This window comes from Tiliqua scincoides, chromosome 10, assembly GCF_035046505.1.
Source record: "Tiliqua scincoides isolate rTilSci1 chromosome 10, rTilSci1.hap2, whole genome shotgun sequence".
Taxonomy (NCBI): Eukaryota; Metazoa; Chordata; class Lepidosauria; order Squamata; family Scincidae; genus Tiliqua; species Tiliqua scincoides.
In genome coordinates this window covers 18,401,588-18,411,312 of record NC_089830.1, presented here as the reverse complement: position 1 = coordinate 18,411,312, position 9,725 = coordinate 18,401,588, and the positions used below count along the sequence as shown (strand labels likewise).

Below are 9,725 nucleotides of genomic sequence, written 5' to 3'. Positions count from 1 at the left end.
GTTTAGTCTCAACAATGATGGCCACTGCAGATAAGAAGGACCAGCTGATCCCTGGAGAAGGGGGAAAAACATGTCCCTTTACAATCTCCAAAAAACCGCTTTTCTGGGGAGTCAGACTATTATTTATTTATTTTCCACATTTTTATACCGCGCTTCCTCCAAAGAGCTCAGGGCGGTGCACACAGCTGCTCCCCGCACAACAACCCTGTGAGGTAGGTGAGGCTGAGAGAAAGCGACTGGCCCAAGGTCACCCAGGAAGCCAGTGCAGGAGTCTGTGGTGGAGTGGGGTGGGCGGGCGGGCACAAAGGCGGCTGGAAGGTGAGCGGGGGTGAGGCCAGGATCTGGCACTTGTGTCAGACCCTAACCCCGTTCCAGGGTGGCCCGGAGCAGCTCCAGGCTGCTCCGATTTGCACCACCTCTTGAGGTGACACGGATCCAAGTCGTCCCATTGGGTCTGCTCCGGCTTTACTTGTGGGAAGGGGAATGAATTCCCCTTGACCCTGGCTGAGCCCCAACCAGCCTGAACCGTGCTTTGGATGTGGGGCAGGCCTGCTGGCCTGCTTGCTCCAGGGCGGATGAGGATTGGTCTGTAAGAAACACAAGACTTGTTGACCTCACAACTTGGTATGATGAATTTGATAGGTGCCTGCAAATCCTCTGGTGGGGATCAGCATTCATGGAGACAATAAGGGGTGTATGACACAGCCAACAGGAAATGTGACAAGCTACCAGGATCTACCAAGTATATTCTGGAGGTTTTTAACTGTTACCCTGCACATGCCTGATCTCGTCTGATCTCAGAAGCTAAGCAGGGTCAGGCCTGGTTAGTACTTGGATGGGAGACCGCCTGGGAATACTGGGTGCTGTAGGCTTATACCATGATCTCGGAAGCTAAGCAGGGTCAAGCCTGGTTAGTACTTGGATGGGAGACTGCCTGGGAATACTGGGTGCTGTAGGCTTATACCATGATCTCGGAAGCTATGCAGGGTCAGACCTGGTTAGTACTTGGATGGGAGACCGCCTGGGAATACCGGGTGCTGTAGGTTTGTTTATATACCATAGTCTTTCGAGACTGAAGGTTGCCAACCGGACTTAAAATAATGCGTCTCTCTCTTTCTCTGTGTGTGTGGGTGTAGCAGCAACCCTGCGGTATCAGAAGCTCTATACAACCATCTCCCTTTGGTTTCTCCCTCACAACTAGCCAAGCAGAGGAGAAAAATGATTCTGATGATTTACAACGCCTCGAAAGGGTTGGAAAAAGCAAAGTAAATAATAAATCAAAAGCGGCAAAAGGAACAAGAATGCATCCATCTTTTATGAGCTCTATTCACTACCGCATGTACAGTTCAGGCATAAAACACATGCGCCGCGCGCGGTCTCGGCTACAGCCTCAGAAGTCTCTCTGCCCACCAGTTTCACGGCATTTCCAAATGACTTGAAAGCAAAAGACTTTCCATGCTGGAGTCCTTGTTGGGATGAGCGCTGAAACTCAATTCGCCGGCCTCTTGCCTCCTTGGCAGGGCTTTCCGTAGGGTGATGTGGGAAAACCAACGTGAGCTTGGATTTCAAGAGCGAAAGGATGTGGATTCAAGGCATCTTTTCCTTGGTGGCAACTTTGGAAGCACTTCAAAGCAAACCATCTGTCCATAGAGTGCCCTCTTGGCATGGCTGCATCGGTGCTAATGGTGGGGGACTAGATTGGGACCATCTCATATCCCATTTATTGACATTGACATTGACATGCATGCTTACTTGGAGGTTCCACTTTGTTCAGTGGGGTTTACTAAGAACATAAGAAGAGCCCCTCTGTATCAGGCCCACCAGATGCCTCAGGGATCCCACAAAACAACCAGAGACCTGCATCCTGGTGCCCTCCCTTGTGGCATTCTGAGCTAGCCTAATTCTGAAATCAGGAGGTTGCATGCACACATCATGGCTTCCAAACCTTTAAAGGACTTTTCCTCCAGAAATTTGCCCAATCCCCTTTTAAAGGCATCTAGGCCAGGTGCCATCACCACATCCTGTGGCAAGGAGTTCCACAGATGAATTACATGCTGGGTAAAGATGTATTTTCTTTTGTCTGTCCTAACAACAACAACAAGGTATTTATATACCGCCTTTCTAGTCATCGGACTACTCCTCTGACTTTATTCAAGGCGGTTTACACAGGCAGGCATTTCTAAATCTCTCCAGGGGATTTTTACAATCATAGAGGTTCTCCCTTTCAAGAACCAACAACATTTCAGAATGGATCTTCCCGGTCTGGTCTCACTTCCGGCCTCCGGTTCTCCCACGCAGGCCGATAAGCAGCTCCATCTCTCACATGGAGGGCATCCAAGATGCTTCTTGCTCACACCAAGAGCAGCCCTCCCAACCCTCCTAACCCTCCCAACACTCAATTTGAGCGGCTGTCCCCTGGTTCCAGTGTTGTGTGAGAGGGAAAAGAACATCCCATAGGATTGTAGCCTAAGATTTTTTGACAAGTGGGACAGTTGTAAGGAAAACTGATTTTCTGCCCAATCCAAATAATAAATATTTGTATATGGATTACTACAAATACTGGAGCACCTGAAAGGTCTACAGACCATACTTTCTTATTTAATTCACCCTGACAATCAAATCCTCTAAAGGCTAGCATTTCAGAAGCATAGAATCAAATAGTTGAGATTGATGTGGGTTTAGGCCAAAGCTACAGAGTCCCAAAGGCAGCGCTCAATGGTATTCATAAACAAAGAGTGTTCCTTTGTTAAAATGAAGGAGAAAAGAACCTAAAATCAGCCAAACATAAAAGGAAACCCAAACAAAGCATGCTTTGTTTTTAATGCAGAAGATCCAGTACGGGGCAAACAGAAAGGCAGGAAAAGGACAAAACAATGCTAGTCCCACCATTTTCTAAGGCTTTCCCCGGAATTAGAACCATAGAGTTGGAAGGTACCTACAAGGACATCTAGTCCAACCCCCTGGTCTACTGCAGGAAATCGTCCTAGAGCATCTCCAGCAGGTGAGTGTTGAGTTTCTGCTTGGAGATCTTCGGGAAGGAAGAATTCACCACCTCCCTTGGCAATCTGTTCCACTGCTGAACTGCCCTTAAAACCAAGGTTTTCTGCCTGATGTCCAACCAGAATCTCCTGTCTTGCAGTTTTACCCATTTGATTCTAAGTTTGGTTTAAATAAGGGGACCTTCCAAACTCATGTGGTTCTGAGTCTGTTCCTCTGAGTTAGGGTTAGGGTGTGCTGCGACTCCAGACAAACTCAATAGGAAAAGGAGAGCCAACTCAGAGGGGAAACCTGGAGTTCATGCCAGATACAGACTTTGGCCATTGGTTGATGTCCTCCATGCACGTACTGAATCCCCTTTTAAAGGTAATGGCCATCTATGCTTGTATCCTAAAAAAGTGCCACCCTCCAGGGAGCAATCTGAAACAGGGAGAGAGTTCTTGAACAGGAAAACAGTGTCTGGGGAACGGATCCAACACCGTCCCTGTCTCTTTGCTCTGCTCATATTGGCAGTCCATTCCTCACCCTGTAATTGCATTTCATTGAAAAACGAAAACAGTGGGAGATCCAATTGTGGGTCTTCCGTGTAGTGTGGAGTTTGTCTCCCCATTTATCTCGCTCTGTCTCCGAGCGAGTGACGTTCTTAGCTCTTTCAACCAACGCCTTGGAACAGGAGAGGGGAAAAGCCAGGTTCTATAGCAACCAAAGGTTAAACTTAATTTGTTTTTGAACTTTGCCAGTGACTAAAAAATTATCTCTCTACTTTGGTAATTAAAACAGTGATGCAGGTGTCTGTGTGTATAGATCGCAGACCTGGAGAAATAGCAAATCCATCTCAGGCTGATGGGAACAGGCTTCCGTGCACAGAGACTTCATAGGGAAATGGACTTGCATAGGTCATAAGGTGAAGGTACTATAGTCAGTTCTCACTCTATGTGAATTTAGAAATTTGCTATCTGCGAGGGGTAGAATTGCCACCTATATCCTGTTATCTGCTACTCTGTTCTCATTATCTGCTAATACTGTGCCGGTGCCGCATCAAACGGGTATTGGCCCACAGAGAATCATCAGACATGTTTGAGTCCCCTTCCAGACTTGCCCCACCATCCTGGGGACTCCAGCTGAACCTTCACAACCTGGCAATGATGAGAAGCTGATGCTGAGAGGTCTCTGGAGACTACCTGAGGGCTGGTCTGGAGCTGGAGCAAGCCAAGGGAAGTAGCCAAGAGGCAGGTGGAGGAGGAGAACGTGTGAAGCAACCCTCTCCCCACTGTTCATCTCCGAGGCCTCATTGTTGGGCCAGAAAACGTTCAATGAGTCAAGGGATGGAGAAATCACCATCACCACAAGCTTCAATGCGTCAAGGGATATCCAGCAAAGAGGAGGAAGCTTCAGATGCTGGAGATGTGGATGAGCCCTTGCTATCACCCAGCCCCATAGACTTCAAGTTATGATTCAGGTTCATAAAGTTCATAGAGTGTATGGTGAAGAGGGTACCCTGGAATCTAACCCCATTTTCCCCTTAGGCTCAATGGTTCAGTATCTGCTAAACTGGTATCCACTAGGTTTTTCAGGAACCTAACCCTAGCAAATAACGAGAACTGACTGTACAATAGCCCCATTACCACTGCTAATAAAAAGGAAGAGGTGGGCATGACTTGTTGTTGGCAACCTTTAGTCTCGAAAGACTCTGGTATCGTGCTCTGAAAGGTGGTTCTGGAACAGCGTCTAGTGTGGCTGAAAAGGCTGATTTGGGAGTGACAATCCCTTCCACACTGGGAGCAAGTGTAGTGTGTCCCTGGTCTGTCTCCCTGGCTGTGGGCCTTCCTTCTTTGCCTCTTTGCCTCAGACTGTTGGCCAAGTGTCTCTTCAAACTGGGAAAGGCCATGCTGCACAGCCTGCCTCCAAGTGGGCCGCTCAGAGGCCAGGGTTTTCCACCTGTTGAGGTCCACTCCTAAGGCCTTCAGATCCCTCTTGCAGATGTCCTTGTATCACAGCTGTGGTCTACCTGTAGGAACTTTCCTTGCACGAGGAACTTTCCTTGCATGAATTCTCCATAGAGGAGATCCTTTGGGATCCGGCCATCATCCATTCTCACAAAATGACCAAGCCAACGCAGGCGTCTCTGTTTCAGCAGTGCATACATGTAGGGATTCCAGCTCGTTCCAGGACTGTGTTGTTTGGAACTTTGTCCTGCCAGGTGATGCCAAGGAAGCGTCGGAGGCAGCGCATGTGGAAAGCATGACTTAGACATCTGGGTATGCATCTTCTGAAACTGGTTTCTGCTGAGTTCATCAGTAGATGGATTGTATTCACTTGGCCTGTGTCATCATTTTCAACAAACCGACAGCTGCTTTCCAGACAGAGGTCTTCTCTAGCCTCACCTGAAGATGCCAGGGATTGAAACTGAACACATCTTCAATCAAAACATATGCTGTATCCCTAGCTACTACTCCTCTTTATGTTCTGTTCCTTTAAAAATACCAACGGTTCACACATGGTAGAGTAAAAGCACTTACCATGGAAAGAGCTAGTGGGGGAAAAAAACACCACCACCAAACTTCAAAACCATTTTTAAATATTGCAGGTTGGTGAAGATGGATGTCACAGGTACTATCCAATAGCTGCCAAAGGAGAATTTATAATGTGTGAATTCCAAATTGAAAACAAGACATTAGTGCAGAACTCCAATACCTGGGATAGCATTCAGATGCAGAAAATTCCAAAAGCCCCTGTAATAATAATAACAACAACAACAACAACTAGGTATTTATATACTGCCTTTCTGGTCATCAAATTACTCCTCTGACTTTATTCAAGGCGGTTTACATAGGCAGGCATTTCTTAATCCCTCAAGGGGATTTTTACAATCATAGAGGTTCTCTCTTTCAAGAACCAACAACATTTCAGATGGATCTTCCTGGTTTGGTCTCACTTCTGGCCTCCAGTCCTCCCACGCAGGCTGACAAGCAGCTCCATCTCTCACATGGAGGGCATCCAAGACGCTTCTTGCTCACACCAAGAGCAGGTGGAATCACTCAGCTGGGCTTGTCAGTTGCTTCAAGGTCTCGCCATTCTCAACCGTTCAGGGAGCTGCCGGTGTCCTCAAACTGGCGACCTTCTGATGTTATCTTCAGGCTAACGGATGCTCTACCCTCTAGACCAGACCTCCTGCCCTGTAAGCATCAGATTAAGGCAGGGGCACCCCCAGTTGCCCCTCCTGCCTTTTCTCCTTGGACACCACCATCTGGATCTCACAAAATATTGCACCCAAACCTCCCAAGATTTGGGCACCACCATCTGGGAGCTCATGAATTCTCATGGGATTTCGGTGCTACCATCTTGGATCTCAAGAAATTTTGTGAGGTCCAGGATGGTGTCATCTGGCTGAGCTGGAAAGGTGAGGCCGCAGGGACACTGTGACCCAGAGAAGTTTGGGAACCACTGGATTAAGGCAATGTGCGCTGATGTTCTGCTGAAAGGCACCGCCATGAAACATATATGGTCAAGGTCAGCCCTGGACACGTGACGGCACAGTGCCTCAAAATAGGAATGGTAGGGATCTCAAAGTAGTGGCTATCAGAGAGCAATTGGACCCAGAGTACCCCCCACCTGCATCACGCTTGAATCAGGCCAATCCCAACACAACCTGCACCTCTCCCAAGCAAGAAGCAAATGGACCAGGATTCTGCAATGCACGCAGGCTTTAATTAGAAAGGGATGCACACCCTCCTGGAAGAGCCATAAATCTGGCGTCTGTGGTAAGGAATGTCCTGAATTTAAGCTGTAATTAGAACTTCTACTGATCGCATGAAGCCTCATTTTTCATGTGACGCCTCCTCATTGCTCTCAGTCAAGAAATCAATCTGTGGTCGTTGATGAGATGAGGCTGTCAGATCTGGGGAGTGGATTGATAACGGCAAGCTGAGAATTGCAACTGGCTTCCCTTGGCCACCCTTACTGTGCCAGCGGTCTCAGAGGAGGCAGCTGGCTTCTAGCTGGTTGCTTCTTGGAGGTCAAGGAGCACTGACATATTCTGCCTTGTTCTTGTTGGCAACCTTCAGTCTCGAAAGACTCTGGTATCGCGCTCTGAAAGGTGGTTCTGGAACAGCGTCTAGTGTGGCTGAAAAGGCCAATTCGGGAGTGACAATCCCTTCCACACTGGGAGCAAGTGCAGTCTGTCCCTGGTCTGTCTTCCTGGCTATGGGCCTTCCTTCTTTGCCTCTTTGCCTCAGACTGTTGGCCAAGTGTCTCTTCAAACTGGGAAAGGCCATGCTGCACAGCCTGCCTCCAAGTGGGCTGCTCAGAGGCCAGGGTTTCCCACTTGTTGAGGTCTACTCCTAAGGCCTTCAGATCCCTCTTGCAGATGTCCTTGTATCGCAGCTGTGGTCTACCTGTAGGGCGCTTTCCTTGCACAAGTTCTCCATAGAGGAGATCCTTTGGGATCCGCCCATCATCCATTCTCATGTGCCTTGTACAGACCAGTAAAAGGAATGGCAAGCATGTTCTTCTGGCTGATGTACCCGAGAATCAATGTTATAGTGTGGCTGCTTCTTTTTCGCATATGGATCAGGTGTATGTCACCATGCAAGTGAGTTCCCTATATCAGTGTTTCCCAAACTGTGGGTTTTGATCCACCGAGGGTCACAACCCAGCGTGAGATGGTTCACGATCCCATACTCAATGCTCAGCCCCAAAGCCGTTCTGAGAGTCCCCAGAGGCTGCTTGCAGGTTACACCAGGCTTTGACTCACTCCATTGGCCTATGTGGCCCCCAGAATGCCTCCTGGAAGTGACCAGCAATCAACAGCTTCTCCCATCTCAGAAGTGGCATGGTGTGGAATCTGACCATAGGTCCACCTTCCTCAATGTTGCCAGCACAGAGTAGCAACAGCTCTCCAGGGTGTCAGACTGGGTCTTTCTCAGCTAGCATTGCCAGGTCAGAAGTATCTATCTATCTATCTCGTAGACTGGTAGACTCCTGTAGACTCAAGGCGGTTTACACAGGCAGGCTGAACCTAACCTCCCCTTTTTTTCAAATGAGGGTTTAACATTCTATGAGAGAAACTCATAGGATCCTCCTTTTATCCAGATGTTTCCCTTCATAGTGCAATCATCATCCTAGCTACACAGCCCTTGTGCTTTCCAAACTTCCACAGGCAGCTGCAAAACACACTTCAGGCTGGTTCTGTTATCCATTCTTCACACTCTTCTCCACATTCCTTGGTCTCTAGCCAATGGCTTCCTGTCACCCAGCTAAAGTGAGACCCAAGTTGATCCTGCTTAGCTTTTTCAGGCAATATTCATGTTTGTGTATATGGCTACCAGGGCTGACCTAAGATGTCCCAGCACCTAAGAGTGTCAAATACTTTTCCTCTTATCTGATGATAAGCCAGTCTCTGTTCTTTCCACTACCTGGACTGAAAAAAAGAAGGGGATGCAGCAAAATAATTGTGAAAGAGAAGAGAGTGAGGACTAGAGTGTGGCAATCCACTCTCTTCTCCTCCTGTTATGTCACAGCTCTTCCCCACTGGGCCTCCTGCCCGCTTAAGGCTGATTAGTTTCCCTGGTCTTACTCACCAGTGAAGCAAGCAAAAGTCAGAGTCAGTTCCTAGTCCAGTCCCTGAAAGGTGCCAAATCAGAGTCCAGATCCAATATGTCGAGTCACAGTCCAAATTCAGTTCCCAGGTAAGCCAGTCCAATCAGTCAAAGGTGCCAAGTCAGAGTCCAGAGCCAATAAGCCGAGTCACAGTCCAAGGTCAGTCGGTCATCCTCTCCTCTCCTCCTACAACCCACACCACTAGTTCCTCCAGGTGCTGTTTATATGCTCCCAGGTTCACTTTAGCCTCTAGTGGCTGCAGCTGTGCAGCACACCTCCAGCTACCACCTGGGCCTTAACCCTGCATTTACTTAGAGCAAGGGGCACTGTGGACACCACACCCTATCTTCTCGGTGATATCTTCCGTGATGTCGCTACACCTCCATGCTTCTTCTTCTTCTCTGCCCTGATGCTGTAGCCCACCACTCTCCTCTCTTCCATATTTCCTCTTCCACTCTATCCCCTCTTCCTTTTCCAAACCAGGGAGCAGGAGGAGAATGAGGAGCAGTGGAGGCACCTTAGAGTGCCTCATGTGTGGGCCCACCCTGGCACCCAGTCAGTTCTATCTCTCTGTGAAACAGCTTGGGCTTCCATTGCAATTTCCATGTGTCTCATTTGTTTCCCCTCACATCTTGTTATGCGGGTCCCTTTGTGGGTGAAAGAGCTGTGCTTTTCTTTCTTTTTTGGGGAATATCTTCAGCTTCATTGAGCTCCTGGGTGAATGACAAACAGCTGCCCAGACACCTGGCATTTGCAGCTGGAATCATAACAAAATCCACATGAAAGGGTTGAGGTTGGTCATTAAAGAAGAGTCATTCTGGTCTAGAACCGGGACACTTTGGCAGTCTGTCACTAGGCTGTTGGCTGCCCAAATGCAATTGGAGACATATTGGGACCCGGAAGTGGCTTGAAGGAACATAAGGAGAGCCCAGCTGGACCAGACCACAAGTTAATCTAGTCTGGTAGTTCACCGGCCTCCAAGAAGTTAACAAGCAAGAGAATAACCAAAGAAAGTAACAAAAATGATTACTGGGCTGGGACACCCCTCTTTTAATGAAAGGCTACAGTGTTTGGGGTCTTTACAGCTCTTCGGTCTAGTACAGGGCTGTCTAAAGTTTTTGGCAGGAGGG

General features: G+C 48.3%; 1 pseudogene; it reads left to right on the top strand.

Annotated features, from left to right (window-relative positions):
- The first annotated feature begins 755 nt into the window (after positions 1–755).
- LOC136661730 (5S ribosomal RNA) lies at positions 756–872 on the top strand (annotated as a pseudogene).
- The last annotated feature ends 8,853 nt before the right edge of the window (positions 873–9,725 follow it).